The sequence below is a fragment of the Lipotes vexillifer genome, unplaced genomic scaffold (assembly GCF_000442215.2).
Source record: "Lipotes vexillifer unplaced genomic scaffold, Lipotes_vexillifer_v1.1 scaffold564, whole genome shotgun sequence".
Lineage (NCBI taxonomy): Eukaryota > Metazoa > Chordata > Mammalia > Artiodactyla > Lipotidae > Lipotes > Lipotes vexillifer.
Window position 1 is genome coordinate 222,003 of NW_006787829.1, and position 24,260 is coordinate 246,262.

Below are 24,260 nucleotides of genomic sequence, written 5' to 3' on the forward strand. Positions count from 1 at the left end.
CTTCATTGTTGCTGTCATGTGTGGGTCCCCTACAGATTCTCCGTCATTTCTAGATGTTTTTAGCTCCTGACTCACTACCACTCTGTCCAAAATATCCCTGTCTTACATTTGTAGCAATCTGAATGTTCACGTAGATGATCTTTCCAACACCCTAGCCTCAAGGTTTTTAAAATCCTCTCATCTGATGATCTTATGGTGCACACTACCTAGATCACTCGCTCCCAAGGCCATTTCCTGACTTGGACATCACCAGTGAGGATAGACCCTCAATTATCTCAGCAGCATGCATCACATTCCTAACCATCACTTCCTAATCCCTTAGCAGCTCAGCTCCAACCGTCTTTCAACCCCACCAGGTTCTCAATCTGTTGATCTGATGTCCTCAATGACCTTTCTTGAACTACCTAGGCTAGACCCATGATTACTCAATATAATCACTTCCATGCATACACTTTCAACTCCCTCACTCTCTCTTGCTTTATTATTGTCACTTGAGAACACCAAGGTCTGACTTAATCCACCACCTGCTTGCTTGCATTTCTACAGTGAGCATGGCTAAAGAAATGTACACAACCATGAGGACTGAACTCATCCTTAAAATTTGTCACTGGGAACAACAAACTGCTCCTTATATGATGCATGACAACCATTTCCTATTTCATTTACCTTCCCATTCTCTTCTTCTTTCTCCCCAAACTCCAAGCATCACTTTTCCATTTTTATTCTTGGTTTTCTATTCATGGAGGAAATCAAGCTTCAGAATAGAATCTTGCAAACTCCCACTACCATGTCTATTCACTTTCTGGCATCTGCACCCACATGCTTTGTGTCCCTGATGCCCATATAAGTGAACAAACCGTGATCCCATCTAAGGCCACCCTCTCCTTCTGTGCACTAGATTCCATCACCTCCCACGTGCACAGGGATAGATTTCAGCTATCCTTTGCTTTAGACAGAATCGCTTTAATTAATTGTGTTCTTGTCCTCACTCCCCTCTCCAGCTACCACATATTTCTTTTCTCCCTTGGTACCAAAACTCCTCAAAAGGAGTGTCTAAATTACAAAATTGCTAGAAGATAAACAAGGGAGAAAGTCTTAGATAACCCTGGGGTTGGTGATGACTTCTGAGATACTACACCAAAGGTGACCCATGAAAATTAATTAAAATGAAAAACTTCTGCTGTGAGGGGCATTGTCAAGAGAATGAGAAGACAAGCCACAGACTGGGAGAAAATATTTGCAAAAGACACATCTGATAAGGGACTGTTATCCAAAATGTACAAAGACCACCTAAAACTCAAGAATAAGAAAAACTTGATTTAAAAACAGGAAAAAGATCTAAACAGACACCTCACCAAAGAGGATATACAGATGGAAAATAAGCATATGAAAAGATGCTCCACATTCTTTGTCATCAGCGAAATGCAAATTAAAACAACAATGAGATACCACGACACACCTGTTAGGATGGCCAAAATCCAAAACTCTGATAACACCAAGTGCTGACAAGGATGTGGAACAACAGAAGTTCTCATTCATTTCTCACTGGAATACAAAATGGTACAGCCACTTTGGAAGACAGTTTGGCAGTTTCTTATAAAATGAAACATATTCTTACCATACAATCCAGCAATCACATTCCTTGGTATTTGCCTAAAGGAGCTGAAATCTTACATCCTAAGAAAGATCTGCACATGAATGCTTATAGAAGTTTTATTCATAGTGGTCCAAACTTGGAAGCAACCAAGAAGTCCTTCAGTAAGTGAATGGATATATAAACTATGGTGCATCCAGACAATTGAATATTATTCAGGACTAAAAAGAAATGAGCTATCAAGCCATGAAAGGACATGGAGGAACTTTAAATGCATGTTACTAAGTGAAAGAAGCCAATCTGAAACAGCTGCATACCCTATGACTCCAAGTATACAACTTCCTGGAAAAGGCAAAACCATGAAGACAGTAAAAAAGATCAGTGATTGCCAGGGTATGGGGAGAGGGAGTAATGAACAGGCAGAGCACGGAGGATTTTTATGGCAGTGAAACACTTCTGTTTGATTCTTATACTCTTTTGCTTAATATTTCACTTTTAATAGGATATTAAGTTTACACTTCATTTGTGACAGATACATCCACCTCCACCCCCCACCAAGATAGATATTTTCTTGCTAGATGCCAGCAACCAAACTTGGATTATAGTTTCCAGCTGCTCTTGCAAGTAGGTAGGGCTGTTTGAGTGGCTTTTAACAATGGAATCTGAGCAGAAGTGACATGTATGTGTCCTTGGTGGGGAAGATGTGCTTGACTCTTTCTTTCGGTTTCATCTTCCAATGATTTATTGAAGACAAGTGTGGCAACTTTACTGAAGATCATAAAGCCACAATATAGAGTCTGGGTCTTTGAATTACCTCTTGGAGGAAAGCTCCCTTGCTGAACAAGAACATCTGTTTTAGACTTTCTATGAGAGAAAAGTGAATTTTCTTCATGTTGAAGCCGTTAGGCAGGCATTTTGGAGTTTTTTTGTTAGAGCAGATAGTATGGCCCTAACTAATAAATAATTCTCTAATAAAATCAAATGTCCTCTGTAGAATATGGATGATAAATCTAGCGTGCCATGGAAATTCTTACATAAAACTTTAAAATTTTCATGTAATGTTGTGAGTAGAAAAAGCTGGAATATATTCCAAAATATTCATTTTACTTCATAAAAGTAAGTTGTATAATTGTCAAAGATCCCTCATTCCTATTCTTTGACATGCCTACGTTCAGAAAATATATTTCTCTTTTGTTTTTCATGGATAATGAAAAAGATAATGTATAATTTAGGTTTATGTTTTGTAGGAAACTGGTAAAGCTTACTAAATTCAAAAGCTCTGTGGTAATGATATTCTAATAACCGAGTGCTTTTTAAAAAAGCACTTGGGATTTGTTAAGTTTATCTCATTAAAATCAGTAAGCGTTATTCTAATTCAAGATATCAATTCATTGATTGCTGCCATGGACAAATTTATCAGACATTCAGGAAGCGGCATAGATAAATTAGCATTCTAAAACTCTGCAAGTTTCACACTATGGTCAGAACACAATCCTAAATTATTTTTCAGTTTTGTGTTTTTCTAACTGCATTTTAAAATATTTTACTCATCATCTTTCACTGCATCATTACTTTAAAATACCAAAGCCACTGTCCTGAAAGTATATTTATATATGTGCATAAAACCCTTAAAAATTTTTTCAACCATCCTGTATACACATACACACATATATATATTCAATCCTTGTTACTCATGAATTGTGTATTTTTGAATTCACCCTTTTGTTAAAATTTAATTGCAACCTCAAAATAAATATTTGTTGGCTTTTTTGCAGTCATTCATAGACATGCCCAGAGCAGCAAAAAATTTTAGTTACTTTCCCAGCTGAGGCTACACAAGACAATGCTCTCTTTTCTTACTTCAGTTCTCTGGCTGGAATCAAGCTCCCTTTTTTGCAGGTTTCTGTTAGTGATTTTGCTGTTTAAAATGCCCCCCAAGAACAGTGCTGAAGTGCCAACTATTGTTCTGTTAAAAGATAAATTGAGGCATATCACAAATTTTAAGAGTTTATTTGAGCAAAAATTGATTTGAATTGGGCAGTGCCAAACAGGAAGTGGTTAGGAGTACACAAACAAGAGCTGATGCAGTGCAAGGATGTTATGCATTGGATGTAGCTTTAAGGCTGGTTAGCTCTTTGTGATTTGTTGTCCTTAGGTTTCAAGGCCAAAACCTTGAGACATGTCCCAGATTAGACTTTGGTTTACCTACAGAGGCCACCAGAGCATGAGAGTTCCCTGAGTTTAATGGCCTCCTTGTTTAATTAATTTAACAGTTCCTAAGCACCGGAAGGCTATTGATGTGCCCTTATGGAGAAAGTACATGTGTTAGATAAGCTTTTTTCAGGCATGAGTTACAGTGCTGTTGGTCGGAGTTCAATGTTAATGCGTCAACAATAGATATTAAATATCAGTCCCTGAGACCCTTTCAGTGGATCGGTGAGTTTCTCCCTTTCTAGACTACATATCTGAATAAAACTGATTTTTCTTCATGTATTTATTTAAAGTGAAAAAATTTATTACAATAGATTGATTCCAAAAGCAGATAAAAGGATCTAGCTGTCTTATATTAAACGAGACATTAAAAAGATTTTCAACGATGCAAAACAATACCATTCTTCTCATTAAATTATTTTTTCTGTTGGTAAATACAATTAATTTTGTTAAAATTATGTTTATGTTGTCAGTTTATTTGTTATAAAACATTATTTATGTTAACCTCTAATGGGTTTATCATTATTAAATGCATTAATAAGAATTCTTGTAATAATGATAAATATTGATAAATAGGACCAGTGGCATGCTGGTACTCTGATTCTCTGGGAAGAAAAAGTTCTGATCTGAGGTATTTGACAATTTCCTTGTGATACACACTCCAGTGATGTGTGATGGTAAGCATTTAATAACTTGTTCTCTGAGAGAAGTTACAACATAAATGTCTCCATGTACAAGTGACACAACCTTGAAACAACAAATCCTTGAGTTGGAACTTCATTCATTAATATAAATGGCTTTTAAGCTGAACTAAATATTTTTTAATACAAGAAGATTACTTCAATTTTTTTCACTTTTTATAGTACAATGACCCACTTTATAATCTTCATTATTAATATTTTTTAAATCAACAAAGCAAAAAATCAAGCCTTACTTTGTAGCATTTGTCAATTGCTGTGGTGTAAATATTCCTTCCATGGCCAATTTCAAGCCACCAAACTATCATCCAACAGGCAGTGATGAAGACATGCTGGACAGCACAACAGGATGTAGTATTTCCAACTTACAGATAGACCAGACATAAATAACCTCAAAAAAATAGATAACAGAAAGTTGTAGTAAAATGGAGAGTGATGAGTTTTGAGGATTTATTATTTTGGCTTTAATATAAATTATTTTTTGTAAGTACATGCAATTTATTTTTTAATAATGAACCTTTTTAAAAACTGGCTTGCAAAATTCTTGAAATTTTAATAAGCGTCCTTGCCAGCTGGCTCTACCACATACTGAAATACTGGCACCATGGGCATTTTCAAACTAAGAACGTTGAGTCACTACCTGCAAAGTTGAGTCAACGTCAGAATCAGTTCTAGAGAGTCTGTGCTCTTCCATTCCAGCACATTCTGGATATGACCTTCATAAAAAAACTCACTGGGGCTTCCCTGGTGGCGCAGCGGTTGAGAGTCCGCCTGCCGATGCAGGGGACACGGGTTCATGACCCGGTCCGGGAAGAACCCACACACCGCGGAGCGGCTAGGCCCGTGGGCCATGGCTGCTGTGCCTGCGCATCCGGAGCCTGTGCTCCGCAACGGGAGAGGCCACAACAGTGAGAGGCCCGCGTACCGCAAAAAAAAAAAAAAAAAAAAAAAAAAAAAAAAAAAAAAAAAAGAAACTCACTGAAGGTCACCCATGTCTCTAGGACAGTTTATGATCCAATCCTGAGACCAGCGTTTGAGAACTGCTGAGTTAGTGCCAAGTGAGTGAATTAGCTTTAAGTCTAGAGCCCGGGTGTGGATTGATGATGACCTCGAGAGATCCTGTAGTTCAGAATTTGATCTGATTAAACACAAGGATGCCATACTTCTGAAATAATGGACCCAAGGGCGTTTGACTAAACAAGTGTTGAGAAGTGGAATAGAAGGTTCTGAGTGAGAAAAGGAGGGGAAGTAAGTTTGTTAAAAAAAAGACTTGAGATGAGTCCTATTAATTGTAATACTTTTACTAGAGTCTTCCATCTCTGCATGACAATGTTTATTTCTTAGGTTGACGTTAACTTGTGCAATGGATAAACATGAAGGCAAAATGTAATTGCAATGTGTGATTGCAACTGCTTTCTAACTTATTATCACAAGAGAGGTCTTTTGTTCTGCTAAACAGTTGATATGTTTGATATACAAAATGGGTCTAAGGGAAGCTTGAGGAGACTTGAGGTGAGCCAGACTCCTCTGCATCACAGAGACTTTGAATTCCGAAAATAATCCAGGAGGAAGAGATTGAGAAGAATACGAGGAAGAGGGACAAGAAGAAATGATCTCAGAAGCTTGGGACCATGTGGCCCAAAGCATAAGGATGTGGAATGCTCAATATGAAGTTGCCTTGTCCATGTCTCTTGCCACTCTTCTCTATTCTACACCTTCAGATTCCTTGTACACATGTCTGTGCATGTGTGTCTTCTCACATGCCTGGTTGTGTGTATAGAGATGCAGCAGGAAGTGGCTTGCCAGAGGCTGGTAACTCAGATAACAGTGGTGAGATGACGCATAATTGAAATAACAATTCCATAAGGGAAAAAATTTGGAAGAAGAGGTGACTGCTAAAAAATAAGCTTCTAAAGAATTCACAGAAATTTTAGGAAAACTTTGAACTTCCATAGAATATGAAATGGACATTATTGGAGGGAATTCGTTATTCAGTCTCCAGAAGCAGAGATAGCCTAATTTAAAGACAGTCACACTTTGACATCCCTCATGTCTTAGTCCATTCAGGCTGCTAAAACAACACTGAATAGGTGGCTTATCCACAACAAATGTTTCTGAGTTCTGGAAACTGGAGGTGCAGGATCAGGGCTTCCCAGTTCATAGGTCCCATACAGGATAAATCCAAAGACAAACACTCCAAGACACATATTAATCAAACTATCAAAAATTAAATACAAAGAAAAAATATTAAAAGCAGTAAGGGAAAAACAACAAATAACAAAGAAGAGAATCCCCATAAGGTTAACAGCTGATCTTTCAGCAGAAACTCTGCAAGCCAGAAGGGAGTGGCGGGACATATTTAAAGTGATAAAGGGGAAAAACCTACGACCAAGATTACTCTACCCAGCAGAGATCTCATTCAGATTTGACGGAGAAATTAAAACCTTTACAGACAAGCAAAAGCTAAGAGAATTCAGCACCACCAAACCGCCTTTACGGCAAATGCTAAAGGAACTTCTCTAGGCAGGAAACACAAGAGAAGGAAAAGACCTACAATAACAAACCCAAAACAATTAAGAAAATGGTAAGAGGAGCATACATATTGATAATTACCTTAAATATAAATGGATTAAATGCTCCAACCAAAACACATAGACTGGCTGAATGGATAGAAAAACAAGACCTGTATATTTGCCGTCTACAAGAGACCCATTTCAGACCTAGAGGCACATACAGACTGAATGTGAGGGGGTGGAAGAAGATATTCCATGTAAATGGAAATCAGAAGAAAGCTGGAGTAACAATTCTCATATCAGAAAATATAAACTATAAAACAAAGACTATTATAAGAGACAAAGAAGCACACTACATAATGATCAAGGGATCAATCCAAGAAGAAGATATAACAATTGTAAATATTTATGCACCCAACATAGGAGCACCTCAATATATAAGGCAAATACTAACAGTCATAAAAGGGGAAATCAACAGTAACACAATCACAGTAGGGGACTTTAACACCCCACTTTCACCAATGGACAGACCATGGAAAATGAAAATAAATATGGAAACACAAGCTTTAAATGATACATTAAACAAGATGGACTTAATTGATATTTATAGGACATTCCATTCAAAAACAAGAGAATACACCTCCTTCTCAAGTGCTCATGGAACATTCTCCAGGATAGATCATATCTTGGGTCACAAATCAAGCCTTGGCAAATTTAAGAAAATTGAAATTGTATCAAGTATCTTCTCTGACCACAACACTATGAGATTAGATATCCATTACAGGAAAAAATCTGTAAAAAATACAAAAACACAGAGGCTAAACAATACACTACTTAACCAAGGGATCACTGAAGAAATCAAAGAGAAAATCAGACAATACCTAGAAACAAATGACAATGAAAACACGACAACCCAAAACCTATGGGATGCAGCAAAAGCAGTTCTAAGAGGGAAGTTTATAGCAATACAATCCTAACTTAAGAAACAAGAAACATCTCAAATAAACAACCTAACCTTACACCTAAAGCCATTAGAGAAAGAAAAACAAGAAAACCCCAAAGGTAGCAGGAGGAAAGAAGTCATAAAGATCAGATCAGAAATAAATGAAAAAGAAATGAAGGAAACTATAGCCAAGATCAATAAAACTAAAAACAGGTTCTTTGAGAAGATAAACAAAATTGATAAACCATTAGCCAGACTCATCAAGAAAAAAAGGGAGAGGACTCAAATCAGTAGAATCAGAAATGAAAAAGGAGAAGTAACAACTGACACTGCAGAAATACAAAGGATCATGAGAGATCACTACAAGCAACTCTATGCCAGTAAAATGGACAACCTGGAAGAAATGGACAAATTCTTAGAAAAGCACAACCTTCCAAGACTGAACCAGGAAGAAATAGAAAACGTAAACAGACCAATCACAAGCACTGAAATTGCAACTGCGGTTAAAAATCTTCCAACAAACAAAAGCCCAGGACCAGATGGCTTCACAGGCGACTTCTATCAAACATTTAGAGAAGAGCTAACACCTGTCCTTCTCAAACTCTTCCAAAATATAGCAGAGGGAGGGACGCTCCCAAATTCATTCTACGAGGCCACCATCACCCTGATACCAAAACCAGAAAAAGATGTCACAAAGAAAGAAAACTACAGGCCAACATCACTAATGAACATAGATGCAAAAATCCTCAACAAAATACTAGCAAGCAGAATCCAGCAACACATTAAAAGGATCATACACTATGATTAAGTGGGGTTTATCCCAGGAATGCAAGGATTCTTCTATATACGCAAATCAATCAATGTGATACACCATATTAACAAACTGAAGGAGAAAAAACATATGATCATCTCAATAGATGCAGAGAAAGCTTCTGACAAAATTCAACACCCATTTAAAAACCCTCCAGAAAGTAGGCACAGCGGGAACTTACCTCAAAATAATAACGTCTGTATCTGACAAACCCACAGCCAGCATTGTCCTCAATGGTGAAAAACTGAAACCATTTCCACTAAGATCAGGAACATGACAAGGTTGCCCACTCTCACCACTCTTATTCAACATAGTTTTGGAAGTTTTAGCTACAGCAATCAGTGAAGGAAAAGAAATAAAAGGAATCCAAATTGGAAAAGAAGAAGTAAACTGTCACTGTTTGCAGATGACGTGATACTATACATAGAGAATCCTAAAGATGCTACCAGAAAACTACTAGAGCTAATCAGCGAATTTGGTAAAGTAGCAGGATACAAAATTAATGCACAGAAATCCGTTGCATGCCTATACACGAATGATGAAAAATCTGAAAGTGAAATTAAGAAAATACTCCCATTTACCAATGCAACAAAAAGAATAAAATATCTAGGAATAAACCTACCTAAGGAGACAAAAGACCTGTATGCGGAAAATTGTAAGACACTGATGAAAGAAATTAAAGGTGATACAAACAGTTGGAGAGATATACCATGTTCTTGGATTGGAAGAATCAACATTGTGAAAATGACTATACTACCCAAAGCAATCTACAGATTCAATGCAATCCTTATCAAACTACCACTGACATTTTTCACAGAACTAGAACAAAAAATCTCACAATTTGTATGGAAGCACAAAAGACCCTGAATAGGCAAAACAATCTTGAGAAAGAAAAACAGAGCTGGAGGAATCAGGCTCCCTGACTTCAGACTATAATACAAAGCTACAGTAATCAAGACAGTATTGTACTGGCACAAAAACAGATATATAGATCAATGGAACAGGATAGAAATCCCAGAGATAAACCCATGCACATATGGTCACCTTATCTTTGATAAAGGAGGCAAGAATATACAATGGAGAAAAGACAGCCTCTTCATTAAGTGGTGCTGGGAAAACTGCATAGCTACATGTAAAGGAATGTAATTAGAACACTCCCTAACACCATACACAAACATAAACTCAAAAGGGATTAGAGACCTAAATCTAAGACCAGACACTGTAAAACTCTTAGAGGAAAACATAGGAAGAACACTCTTTGACATAAATTACAGCAACATCTTTTTTGATCCACCTCCTAGAGTAATGGAAATAAAAACAAAAATAAACAAATGGGACCTAATGAAACTTCAAAGCTTTTGCACAGCAAAGGAAACCATAAACAAGACAAAAGGACAACCCTCAGAATGGGAGAAAATATTTGCAAATGAATCAACTGACAAAAGATTAATCTCCAAAATATATAAACAGCTCATGCAGCTCAGTATTAATAAAACAAACAACCCAATCCAAAAATGGGCAGAAGACCCAAATAAACATTTCTCCAAAGAAGATATATAGATGGCCAAGAAGCACATGAAAAGCTGCTCAGCATCACTAATTATTAGAGAAATGCAAATCAAAACTACAATGAGGTATCACCTCACACCAGTTAGAACTGGCATCATCAGAAAATCTACAGACAACAAATGCTGGAGAGGGTGTGGAGAAAAGGGAACCCTCTTGCACTGTTGGTGGGAATGTAAATTGATACAGCCACTATGGAGAACAGTATGGAGGTTCCTTAAAAAACTAAAAATAGAACTACCATACGACCCAGCAATCCCACTACTGGGCATATACCCTGAGAAAATCATAATTTAAAAAGAGTCATGTACCACAATGTTCACTGCAGCTCTATTTACAATAGCCAGGACATGGAAGCAACCTAAGTGTCCATCAACAGATGAATGGATAAAGAAGATGTGGCACATATATACAATGGAATACTACTCAGCCACAAAAAGAAACGAAATTGAGCTATTTGTAGTGAGGTGGATGGACCTAGCGTCTGTCATACAGAGTGAAGTAAGTCAGAAAGAGAAACACAAATACCGTATGCTAACACACATATATGGAATCTAAAAAAAAGAAAAAAAAAAAGAAATGGTCATGAAGAACCTAGCGGCAAGACGAGAATAAAGATGCAGACCTACTAGAGAATGGACTTGAGGATACTGGGAGGGGGAAGGGTTAGCTGGGACGTGAGAGAGTGGCATGGACATATATACACTACCAAACGTAAAATCAATAGCTAGTGGGAAGCAGCCACATAGCACAGGGAGATCCAGCTCGGTGCTTTGTGACCACCTAGAGGGGTGGGATAGGGAGGGTGGGAGGGAGGGAGATGCAAGAGGGAAGAGATATGGGGATATATGTATATGTATAACTGATTCACTTTGTTATAAAGCAGACATTAAGACACCACTGTAAGGCAATTATACTCCAATAAAGATGTTAAAAAAAAAAGAGACAGTCACACTTTGACATCCTTCATGTCTTAGTCCATTCAGGCTGCTAAAACACCACCGACTGGGTGGCTTATCCACAACAAATGTTTCTGAGATCTGGAAACTGGAGGTGCAGGATCAGGGCTTCCCAGTTCATAGGTCGCACCTTCCTGCTGTGTCCTCACGTGGTTGAAGGGCCAAGGGAGCTCTGAGGGGTATCTTTGAAAAGGGCACTAATCCCAGTCATGAGGCTCCACCCTCACGACCCATCACCTCCCAACAGCTCCATCTCTTAATCCCATCACATTGAGCAGTAGGATTTCAACACAGTGATTTGGAAGGGACAGGAATATTCAAGCCATAACACCTTGGTTCAGGAGCATCTTCTACTAACCTTTCAAAGCTTATAAGAGTAGTGACTGATTACATTGGTCTGGTTTGATGATTCTTTTTTGTTTGTTTGTTTGTTTTACCCCACCACTCGGCTTGCAGGATCTTAGTTCCCCCACCAGGGATCTAACCCAGGCCCCCTACAGTGGAAGCGTGAAGCCCTAACCACTGTACCACCAGGGAATTCCCAAGGTTTGATGAAAATTTGACCATTCAATAGGCTAACTTAACTGAGGAAATGTAATCTGTGCTTATTGCACCTTTTTGGCTCCCTGTTTCAAAATGTAAATCTAGTTTTATTCAATTGCAATTGAATCTCTGGATTCATAGTACATGTTCATTATTTTCTAAAGCTGAGTGTATGTTTGCATGTGCGTAGGTATAGGTACATCTATGTCTACATCTAAATTTATGTAACTATCTGTAAGAGTGCTCATTTTAATGTGAGGCTTCCCTAAATATTAAGACAAACACTTTACAATGGTATCACCTACACTACTAGTCACACATCATTTGCCAAAATAAGAAAGAAATCCTAAATTCAATGTCCTAGAAGCAACTTGCTTTCAATTTCCTGTAATTTAAAACCAGCAACTGCCAGCAGGTGTAACCAAGTACATTTCAACTGTCAGACAGTTTCAGAGAGATAAATAAAATCACTAAGGTAACCAGCTTCTAAAAACCCTGTGAATCATGAAGGCATTTTCACATAACGTCAAACCTAAATTATACTTGGAAGACTAAAATTTTAAACTGCCTCCTTAAAAGTAGGATTCATTTTCCACTATTGTCTGTTTCCCAAGGCTGTAAATATGTATTTAGCATTTGTGCTATATTGGCTTCTTTTTAAACCCAAAATAAAAACAAAATAGTGAGATGAAAAAAATATTTCACTGTTCTTGTACCAAAGCTAGTCAAAGAAAGGTCCCAAAACACGTCAGTCAAATTATGTCAAATGTGTCCTGGGCCACTTTAATACAATAAATGACATACTGAGAATTGATGATTAAATGGAAAATTTGAACCGTATCTTTATCCTGGGGGAGAGAAAATACTGTATCTCAATTCATATGCTTTCTTTTTCTGCCTCTATGATTGCGTTCCTCAGCTAGAGACGTGCTGTGTCCTCTTCATAACCATTACTCAATTCTATTTTTGTTCCTGCATCTTCGACACGGCCATCGTCCAGCCCAGCCATGCTCGTCACACACCATATCAATCCTCACCTATCACACACACACACTCAACTTATCTGATGCATAGCTGTCATCTGTTGTAAATGAAGTCCCAAATGTTGCCTTGCTGACTGTTCCCTAGAGATAGTACCAGGCACGTCAAACAAGTAATGCAATTGTACAGTGATGTGACTTCCTTCCGTTTGTAATCATACCACGGGCAGAAGGAACTGTACCCTGACGATGGGTTTGACGATGGGTTCGGTGACTTGGCACTGCAGACCACCTGCCAAAGTTCACAAAAATGTCCCTTGTGTCTTAGGACACAGTTGATTTTCCCCAAACTAATGGATAATAATAATTCCTGGGAGACTCCAGAGCACTTTGAATGTTTATGTACTTTTAAGCCTTCATGCTAATGCACAAGTTGCTGCTGCATGGACAGAGGGGAAATTGTGAATGAAACAAGCAATTTGTTCTACTTTCCATATCCAACTGATAGAAGAGAAGGCCCTTTTCTAATGTTTTTCTCTGTCACGGGCTGCTGAGAAGTAATGCAGACAATGATGGTGGTGGCATGATAATTTTCTGCAGCTTTCTGAAGCTTGCCAGTTGCAAAATTACTCCTGGTGCAAGTTAATAAATAATGTATGCACTGTTAATAGATTCAAATTCTTAAGTTCCTGTTAGAGAGAGTCTGTGCGAAATCATCAGAGAAGTGCTGTATTAAATTGGAGTGGGTAGGAGGAAGACAGAGAGGTTGAGACAGAGAGAAAAGGATAGAGGAAGAAAACTGAACATGTGTTCAAGTCACGGATGCTATTTTTACTGTAAAAACCTAAAGTTAATAAATTTTAAGCAATCAGAAAATTTTGTTCCAGGCCTTGAATATTTTTATATAACATTAACTATTTATATAATTTATATTTAAATTCCCTTCCAGTTTGAAAATTAATATCTCATATTCCCAATAACTTTATGAAAATTAATTCCAAATATGATTTCTTTGTTTTGCTTCCTGATACTGACATCTAGATTACCTTTTTTTTTAACTTAATGGAAATACAACATTTATATATACATAATATATATATATATATATATATATATATACACACACGTATATGTATATATATCTCATAAATATCTGTATGTGACTTTCATCTCAATACCACTTACACCTATTACATGATGTTATACACAGTAATTGCGTCTTTTTTAAAACTTTCATAATATAAACCCTCATGTTGTATACATGTCTACTTACAGGGATCAGCAAACTTTCTCTATAAAAGACCAGATAGTAAATAGTTTAGGCTTTGCAGCCGTGTTGTCTGTGTCACAATCACTCAGCTCTGCCACTGTAGTGAAATCAGAAGGTGATGGATAAACGAGTCAGGGTGACTGTGTTTGGTATCTGGGTCATAGTTCGCCATCTCCTGTCCCAAGGAAAACGTAACCCAACACAAAATTTATTCCAAATTTCTCCTATAATCCCCCAGGCTATTGCAACGTTTTTTGAAGGCTTTGGAAGTTCTCCACTGGCTGAAAAAGCATGTCACATATTGTACGTTAGAGGCACAAAGACTGCCCCACCCTCGGTGGTGCACGTGGTAGCTTGCTTGGGTACCTGCTAGAACGGACAGGAGTCCTTTCCCCTCCTGCACAGGGGGTCGCTCTCCATGGCAGGTTTGCATTCCTAGTGCAGGAGGGGACCCAGCACCCGTCCTCCTTAGGCAGGATGGGTGGAGGGTAGCTGGATGTCTGTGCACACAACCCTTTGGCTTCTGAAGAACAACTGCTTTGTTAGGTGCTGCCAGTGAGAAGAGGGCACAGTTGGGAGCTGGAAGAATAAGCATCATCCTCTGTCTCTCCTCTGTTCAATGAGCTCCTTCCTGGGTTCAGTGCAGAGAGCTGATACTATTATCCCCATGGAGAAAGGGACCAAAATGATAGATATGTGATCAATGAACATATAAAAAATTAACAAATGCCACAGAAGAGAGTGCCTTAGACTGACTACAAATCAAGGTGCTTTGTATCTTTCTTTTAACAACCTTTCAATACACTTGTTTGATTTCAGCAACACCAGGAGACAGCATTTTAAGATGACTTTTCATCTCCTATATCATGGGAAGTGCCCTTTCAAAGTCTAAACAAAATAATGTCATCTGTGTCTGTGTGTCACCCAGCTTGGCATTATGCTCCAGAAAGTCAAACGGATCTGTTAACCTTGGATGCCACTTTGGATCCAGGCTGGTGGCTGTGATGAAAGTTTCTTCCTTCAAATGATTTTCAAACACACACCCAAACCCACGTTGACCAAGTGCCCCATCCTCTTGTCCTTCATGTTACCCTCTCATGTGATGATTAAGGAAGGATTTTTAAATTTAAATATTCAATAATGAGTTATATTTTATATTAAAATGGAAGCAAACCATAAACACATAAATACTATCAAATCCAAAGCAGCACCCCCTAGGGTGTATGGTCTGAGTGTCTCCCTGCTTCTCAGATTTGTTCAATGCTCATTTCACCTGGTCCAGGAGGGCTGCAGGGAAATCACCTCTTTCACTTAAGGAAAATGAACTTGCAAATCACCAAGAGAATTGGTTAGTGCCCCACTGCTGATTGTGTTGCACAAAATAACTAGTGTAATGCTGAGTGAACACCCAGAGCAATCACATCAAAAACTCTTAACCTCGCTAGCCCAGGGAGAACCGGTGGGCTGTGGGATGACTCACTGCTTCAGACTGCATTTTATAACTTTAATTTCTACTGATATTTAAAAATTAATTAATTAGTTTATTTTTGGCTGCATTGGGTCTTCATTGCTGCGCGTGGGCTTTCTCTAGTTGCGGCGAGCGGGGGCTAGTCTTCGTTGCAGTGCACGGGCTTCTCATTGTGGTGGCTTCTCTTGTTGTGGAGCATGGGCTCTAGGCTCATGGGCTTCAGTAGTTGCGGCTCTCAGGCTCAGTAGTTGTGGCACACGGGCTCAGTAGTTGTGGCTCGCAAGCTCTAGAGCACAGGCTCAGTAGTTGTGGCGCACAGGCTCAGTTGCTCCACAGCATGTGGAATCTTCCCAGGCCAGGGCTGGAATCCATGTCCCCTGCATTGGCAGGCAGATTCTTAACCACTGTGCCACCAGGGAAGTCCTTCTACTGATGCTTTAAAACATTGTATATACAGTAACATGAGAAAATATTTGTAAGATTACCTGTAAGTTAACTTCTGATCCTGGAGCGGTCCTTGCTTTTCTTATCTAACCTTTGCTGCAATTCTTGCTCTACTCTCTTGCTCCTTTGGACAGCTGTACTGCCACAGTGTAGGGGCAATGAAGCAATAGGACCAGCTGCTGGAGTAAATGGAGCAGAATCCTTGCACATCCTCCTGTGAGAACATCTGCGAGTTTGGGAGGTCCCCACGATAACCCTCAGGTTGAAGGAACTAGGCAAAGCTGTTATACTCACAGTTAAGGCATATAGATTATAATCAGCAGAGGAAACAGTGTGTAGGACAGGTCAGGAGAGACCAGGCACGGGGATCCCAGTCATCCTGTCCCAGGGAAGTTAGGCCAACAGTGATTATGTGTCATAGCAGTGATGTGTGACAACACTCAAGGAGTATTGCCAGCTGGGGACACTCACCCACTCACTGCTGTCCGGAGATTTTATTGCGGGTCAGTCACATGCACATAACTGGCCCCCCACGTGGCTGATCTTAGTCTCCAGCTGCTCCAGATGTCACACTGATACCACCTGGCCAAGGCCCCCCCATAGAACACACTGTTAGCATAGATTTCTCCATGAGGATGCTAAAAGTTGTAGGCATCCCACATTCCTTAGGGAAGTCCTGGATGTAACTTCCTTATCGCTTAGCTCCTCTAGGCACCATTCACTGCCATGTTTCATGCAATCTGTTCATTTTTTAAACTGAAGTATAGCTAATTTACAATGTTGTGTTAGTTTCTGACGTACAGAAAAGTGATACACATCAGTGATTCAGATATACAAATTATTCTTTTCTCGGATTCTTTTCCATTATAGGTTATTATAAATTTTTGAATATAGTTCCCTGTGCTATATAGTAGGACCTTGTTGTTTATCTATTTTATATATAATAGCGTGTATCTGTTAATCACAAACTCCTAATGTATCCCTCCCCCACCTTTCCTCTTTGGTAGGATTGTTTTCTACATCTGTGAGTCTGTTTCTGTTTTGTAAATAAGTTCATTTATGTCCTTTTGTAGATTCCACAAATAAGTGATCTCATATGATATTTCTTTTTTTCTATCTGACTTACTTCACTTAGTGTGATGATTTCTAAGTCCGTCCATGTTGCTGCAAATGGAATTATTTCATTCTTTTTACGGCTGAGTAGTATTCCATTGTATATACGTACCACATCTTCTTTATCCATTTATCTGTCAATGGACACTTATGCAACCTTTTCATTTTTGCCACTGCTTCATCCTTGAATAGCCAGAAGAAGATTAGAATCTCTCTGCTCTTCACACTGACCCTCACTCTTACATTTTCTTCTCATTTTCATTTAGTTTGAATTTATTTTAGAAAAGAGCAAAGATGTATTTAGAAATCAAATTAGGGCTTCCCTGGTGGCGCAGTGGTTGAGAGTCCGCCTGCCGATGCAGGGGACACTGGTTCGTGCCCTGGTCCGGGAAGATCCCACATGCCGCGGAGCGGCTGCGCCCATGAGCCACAACTACTGAGCCTGCGCGTCTGGAGCCTGTGCTCTGCAACGGGAGAGGCCACAACGCTGAGAGGCCCACGTACCGCACACACACACAAAAATCAAATTAAAATAAAGCAAAGGGGGATGCACTATAGTTGTCATATTTGTCTACATGGCAAACAAAGATAAGGGTCCCACTGGAAATATTATAGGATAGAAAATAATATACTTTTCTTCTTCAATAACTCTCTAGATGTCAATACAAGAAGGCCAAACATTTCATTTTTTATGAGTGTAGCTTGAAAGCATACATCTGCATACCATTTGGTTCATTATCTCACATCCTGTTGGTTTTAGGATTTCTTTCTGACGCCTGCTTGTTGTCCCAAGTCTTTCGTTATGGTTCTGCACCTTCAGCTTATAAAGCACTCAGAATCTATCCATCAATAATTTCTTGCAAGGAATACCTTCATTTCCCTTTGGTCTTACAGGAAATAGTCTCAGTAGTAAAGTCTTTTCATTATTGAACAACTCCCATGCACCTTTACTGCTGTGCAATAGAAACAGTGATAGAAATGGACTTTTTAATGCTGAGTAATTACTACCTCTTCCTCAAGCCCACACCAAAATTACAGCAAATGGGCCTTTAAATCACGAGGAATTTTCTCTTTTTTTCCCCCCTTTAATTCTTTTAAAGATAATAGTAACTTTTAGCTATGACTAACTGAAGTTCACATGCATGGGGTAAAACATTCTCTGATATAGAAGTAGAAGACCACTAACAGTAAGACCACGTTTAGAATTTCAGATCTGTCCTTTTCTAGCTAGATAAGATATTTTCCCTAGACGCTTTCTTTTTCCTTTTTGTCTGAATAATTACCATCAGTATAAGGATTCCAAAGTTATTAGCTTGTTAAAAAGATTAAATTAGGGCTTCCCTGGTGGCGCAGTGGTTGAGAGTCTGCCTGCCGATGCAGGGGACACGGATTTGTGCCCCGGTCCGGGAAGATCCCACATGCCGCGGAGCGGCTGGGCCCGTGAGCCATGGCCGCTGAGCCTGCACATCCGGAGCCTGTGCTCCGCAACGGGAGAGGCCACAACAGTGAGAGGCCCACGTACGGCAAAAAAAAAAAAAAAAAAAAAAAAAAATTAAATTAGATCCAGCCAGTAGAGTCTAGGTTATGCCGCAGTACTCAACAACTCCAAACTTTAGTGTCTTATAACACAAACACCTGTTTCTCCCTCATGCTACTTGCAGATGGTAGTTAGTTACGGTTTCTGTTCCATAGCTCCTTGCCAGTGACCCAGGTGATGGAGCAGCTGCCATCCCAAACACTACGAGTTGCTGTGGTAGAGGCGAATAGCTCAGTTCTGGGGAGTTTTTTTTTTTTTACCAGCCAAAAGCCACTGAAGCAACACACACTTCATGTACCTGTTCTCCTGAAGCAGCAGTGCTCCACTCGATTACAAGGGGCCCCAAAGTGCAAACTCCCCTTGGGAAGGATTTAGTGACCGAGTTATTGACTCCATCCCTAAGTCAGATATTTATGTAGATCATTGCTGAGCTCGTAGTAAGGATTCACTGAAGTTTAGGTTTCATGGTTATTACTTTGTCACAAGACTATGAAGCAGTCACATTGCTGGCCTTTCAGTTCCTCTGAAGAGGGAGGGATTTCTAAGCAGTTGCTGTTGTTTAATTTCACATTTGAGTTTAAACAACTTTAAAAATGCCCATGATAAATAAAAAGGAAAGAGATTTATTTAATATAATGTGAAATGTGGTTTCGAATTTTGTAAAAATAAGATTGTACATCCTCTGCCCCGACACTCGTGCGCACACACACACTCAAATGTTCCTATAGCGACTTTCTCTGATCTTCATCAATAGATGTTCCCTCCACCAAAAAAAAATAACTAGTTTCCTTCAACTTATTACGTTAAACAAACAAACAAAATGTTTGAATACAAATTGAAGTGGTTGTGTGACATTCTGTGAGTTCTCCGGTCGCCAGCCCCCTCCTAACGGGACATATTCAGAGCAAAGTATTCCCCATTTTAGACACAACCCTGAGCCTTTAGCTCTTTGCATAGCTGATAGTCAAGGATTAAGGGAAAGCAAATGCCCTTTTGGACCTTTTATGTTTTCTCTTTTTAAGCAGTAGTGAGGAGTGGTTGCAGTGGTGAGAGATGAGCCTTCATACCTTTTTTTTCTTTTTTTAAAATTTAACCTTTATTCCGGCTTTGCCTGACATTTTAGCTGAAGAGTAATGAGAGATCGCATTTAACGTTTCGTCACGGAAGTTCTTTCGTCTGAATTTCCCATTTTATTTTCTTTGAGGCATTTAATTTTGCTCAGTTGGTGAGTTATTTAAGCTCAAATTCCTGTATTCCCATCTTCTCATTTAATATACCCAGGTTAATAGGAACAACCATTTAATATGTACCACTTTTAGTAGTAATTCTAAACTCTGACACTTAATCCCATTTCTTGAGATTTAAAAGGAAAGGGAACAATGGTCTCACTTAAAGTAAGTAGAAATCATCCTCCTGAAAGTCTCTCTTTTTTTTTTTCACAATTATTGTTTTGATTTGGTCAGAAGTCCCAGAGGCAGGCAAAGTTTACTTTTCTCTTCAAAATTACTCGTCACTTTCTTCTGAACATCTGCAAGGTAAATCAGGCATAATAGATTTCAAATTTTATAATACATTTCAAATTGACTGCTTTCATCACAGCCAAACCCAAATAAGAGCGTCATGGGGCTTCCCTGGTGGCGCAGTGGTTGAGAGTCCGCCTGCCAATGCAGGGGACACGGGTTTGTGCCCCGGTCCGGGAGGATCCCACATGCCGCAGAGCGGCTGGGCCCGTGAGCCATGGCTGCTGGGCCTGCGCGCCCGGCTCCGCAACGGGAGAGGCCACAACAGTGAGAGGCCCGCGTACCGAAAAAAAAAAAAAAAAGAGCGTCATGAAAACAACAAATATTAAGAGTCTTCTGATTTTCACTCCCTTTAACAGTATTAGGCATGTAATACTCTAAGGATTATGAAGAATAAATTATAAAAGAGATTATGTGATTAGTTATTAATTCTTTCCCTGCAGGATTGAGAACCAAAGGATACTATAATATTTCCTCAATATAGAAATATGCACTTCCCTAGTAATATAATCAATTCTCATTGAGGCATGGTAGTGAAGGAAGGATAGGCATAAAGCTGAAAAATGAATCTGACAGTTGTTTTCAAATCTCCTTGTAGCCAAGTGTTTCAAATCTCTCCCAGTCCACGCCTTTTATTAGAGTTTATAACATCAATCGGAATTAATAGTGTGATTTTTTGCGGGTCAATTTACATTTTCTGTTTAGCTTTCTAAACTTGAATTGTGGACTGCAGTCTTATTCTGCGTTCATCACACCATTGCATCCCATAGTTTTCTTGCAGTTAGATTATATAGCTACCAAGTGGTAAATTAGCTGTTGCTACTAAAATGATATAAAGATTTGTTTGAGCTTTCTAGCTCTAAAATATATTTTACACTCATTTATCTATTAATATTACACTTTTATTGAGTGAGCATTAACATACACATACGCATGTGTAGTATTTTTTTTTTTTTTTTTTGCGGTACGTGGGCCTCTCACTGTTGTGGCCTCTCCCGTTGCGGAGCACAGGCTCCGGACACGCAGGCTCAGCGGCCATGGCTCACGGGCCCAGCCGCTCCGCGGCACGAGGGATCTTCCCAGACCGGGGCACGAACCCGTGTCCCCTGCATCAGCAGGCAGACTCTCGACCACTGCGCCACCAGGGAAGCCCCGCATATGTAGCACTACAAATTGCTAGTCCATTTCCTAAGCTTGTCTGTTGGGACCTCTTATTATTTTTCTTGGGCTGTATCTCTTATTCGCCCTTTATGCCTGTAGACAGAGGTTTATGGCTTCTTCTTTCATTTGCTTGTTTCAATTTTGAATCCCCTGAGGGAGAGTGGTATGGGGATCCCTACTCTGAACCTCTGAACTATTTCAGAAACTCTGAGCTATTTCCCAAAGTCGCCCTTGGAGTTGCTGGCCCTGGGATCCATTTTGGCCTTTTATAAATGAAAAAATATGTCACAGGTCTGCAGCCCCGGAGAGAGAGGCCCCGACATACACTTTCTCCTCCCTAGTCCTGAAGTCAGCCCTCCCTTTCCACTCCTATAGACAGCATCTCCAGAATCCAATCCATTCTCCTTGCAACCGCTTTGCACTCAGTTCACATAGACCCTTACGTCAGAATACAGTATATTCAGAAAATGTATTTCATGTCTTTTAATAAAAATGATTTCCAAAGTAGTGCAGTCACAGTAGCAAATTAAAAAATACAGAAGCACATAGGATTAAGTAATACTAATAATATAATTTCCTGCCTGACACCTTCCTAATGCCTGTCATCACTTTTTTCAAAACAATTTTTGTTTTCTCCCCCTTCCCCTTATGATTTCTCAAAGTCTAAACAATATGATTTACTGTCTGTTCATAAACTTATCAACTTTATTCAATGTCTATTGATTTCTTGCTGAAAAGATGGGGATTTAGCTCAATAACAATAGCCCCCTCTATTTTTCCTCTGACAATCAATGTTTAAAAGAAACATATTATTTTAATTATATCATTTGTTGCTTTTATCCCTGGAAATGATGTATTCTTTTTCCATAATTTTAGTGAGCATCACAACATCTTTTATGAAAAATGAGATCATAAGTGTCACAGTTTGGGAGTTTCACTTGTGTTTTTTTTTTTTTTCCCATTATCAAACTGATGGCATCATATTATGAAAAGGTTGTTTCAAACCACACATTTCAGCAAGAAGTTTGTTGATTTTTTATAAATTTTGAAAAGAAATATAAAGTGTTAGATATCTGTATGAATCTCTTTCTTCTATTAAAAAATCACTTTCTCTGGGGGACATGTTAATAAGCGGTGAGATTCAGAAACACTGACAGAACAGTACAGACAAAAGAGAAACACAAGGCTAAGAGAACAAGGAACTGGAGAACAAACTTAATAACAGAAAAGAAAACAAAACAAAACCCAGTAGCTGACTTATTTACCTGAAATATCAGCACAATTGTACAATCATGAGAAAGTTGACCTCCTAACTTTAAAGCTTCATTTGAGCTTTCTTGCTGTATAGAGCGAGTCAGGAGATGAGGACAATTTATTTCTTTAATGAAATAAACAGCAGTACTAATGAACGGTAACCTATATGATTAATACATGCTTTACATATACTATGGTACTCATATAATTTCACGTTATGTACATATCTATAAATCTCAGTAATTGGTACACTATTAACTGCTGAGTACTTTTTCATTCTTGTTTCTACAAAACCTACACCACACCTGTGTATAAGGTTAGTGACCTTAGCATCAGTACTGCTCTGTGAAGATGTGCAGACTCAGATGAAGGTGTGCACCTGAAGGGCATACTTCAGTGTCGACCTTCCATTTCTGAAAGCTTTGTCAAATTTTCAGTCTGTCCCTTCTGCTCAATTCTATTTCAGGTAAGGTTTATATTTTTCAGAAATACAAAGGCTCACAAACAGAAGCGCAGTATTAAAACAATTTCCAATCTTCTGTTTGTACAATCGGTGTATCCTGGACCAGGCTACCAAAATTTGAAACCTCCCCACCAAAAAAAAAAGAAAACAAGCAAACAAAACACCAAAATCTCTTCAATAGTATTTTTCTTGGTGGGTTAATAAAAAAAATTATCTTAACCTCTGAATTTTTTCTTTACTTATTTAAATAATTTTGCCCATTAGTCATTTCTGAAAGTGCACATGAAGACACGAGAGAATTACCTAAAATTGCTATTTAACAAGCAGCAGGTTCAATTTATCAATATGCAAATAGAAGTAAAATTCCCAACAAGCAAAGGTGCTTGTTAGATGTGTTGAAAAATCACAAAACAAAAGAAGTTAACAGTACCTGTTTGCGAAGAATTTACAGTTTGTTGGTCGGCAAGACATGTAGATGACTAATCCTAGTGCAGGACTCACACATAAGCACCATCAGAGAGATGTGAATAAGACGATAAGAATATCACCATACATCATTTTAGGGAACTATTTAATGCATGGAAATAAATCATGAAATATATTAGGATTAGTCCAACATTTAAAAACTATTCTGTGCAGAACATCTTAACATCATTATGAATTAAACCAAAACTTAATCTAATTCTCAATATATACTGAAAGCTTCCTAAAGGCACATAGAGGATTTGGAAAAAAACAAAACAAAACTATTTTTTAAAATAGTTTTTTGTTTAAAAAAACTATTTTTGTTAAAAAAAACTGTTGTTTTAAAAAAACTATTTTTTTAAAAAAACCTCTCTGTTAAGTAACACAGTTTATGTTACGCTATTTTGCATGATATGAACTTTTTGTTTCAGTATTTTTGAAAGCTAGTAAAAATATGTCCAGTTGCTTAGGGTTCAGAATCTAGGAAATTTAATATGAACATCCCTTCACTAATGGAAGTGCTTATGTTTCTTTTCTCAAAGCTTGTTTTCCGCATGACCCCACCCGACAATGTCAGCTCTCAAACTTAACTATGTCTCCAGCCTCTGATCTCTCAGCACTGAAGAGAAATCGGCGCTTTTCCTGACTTTTTGCATTTTGACTCATTAAGTGTCTATGCTTATGGTTTCCTCCAGAGAAATGATACAGTATAATATGTGCCCGAGAAATAACAGAAATTTAACATAT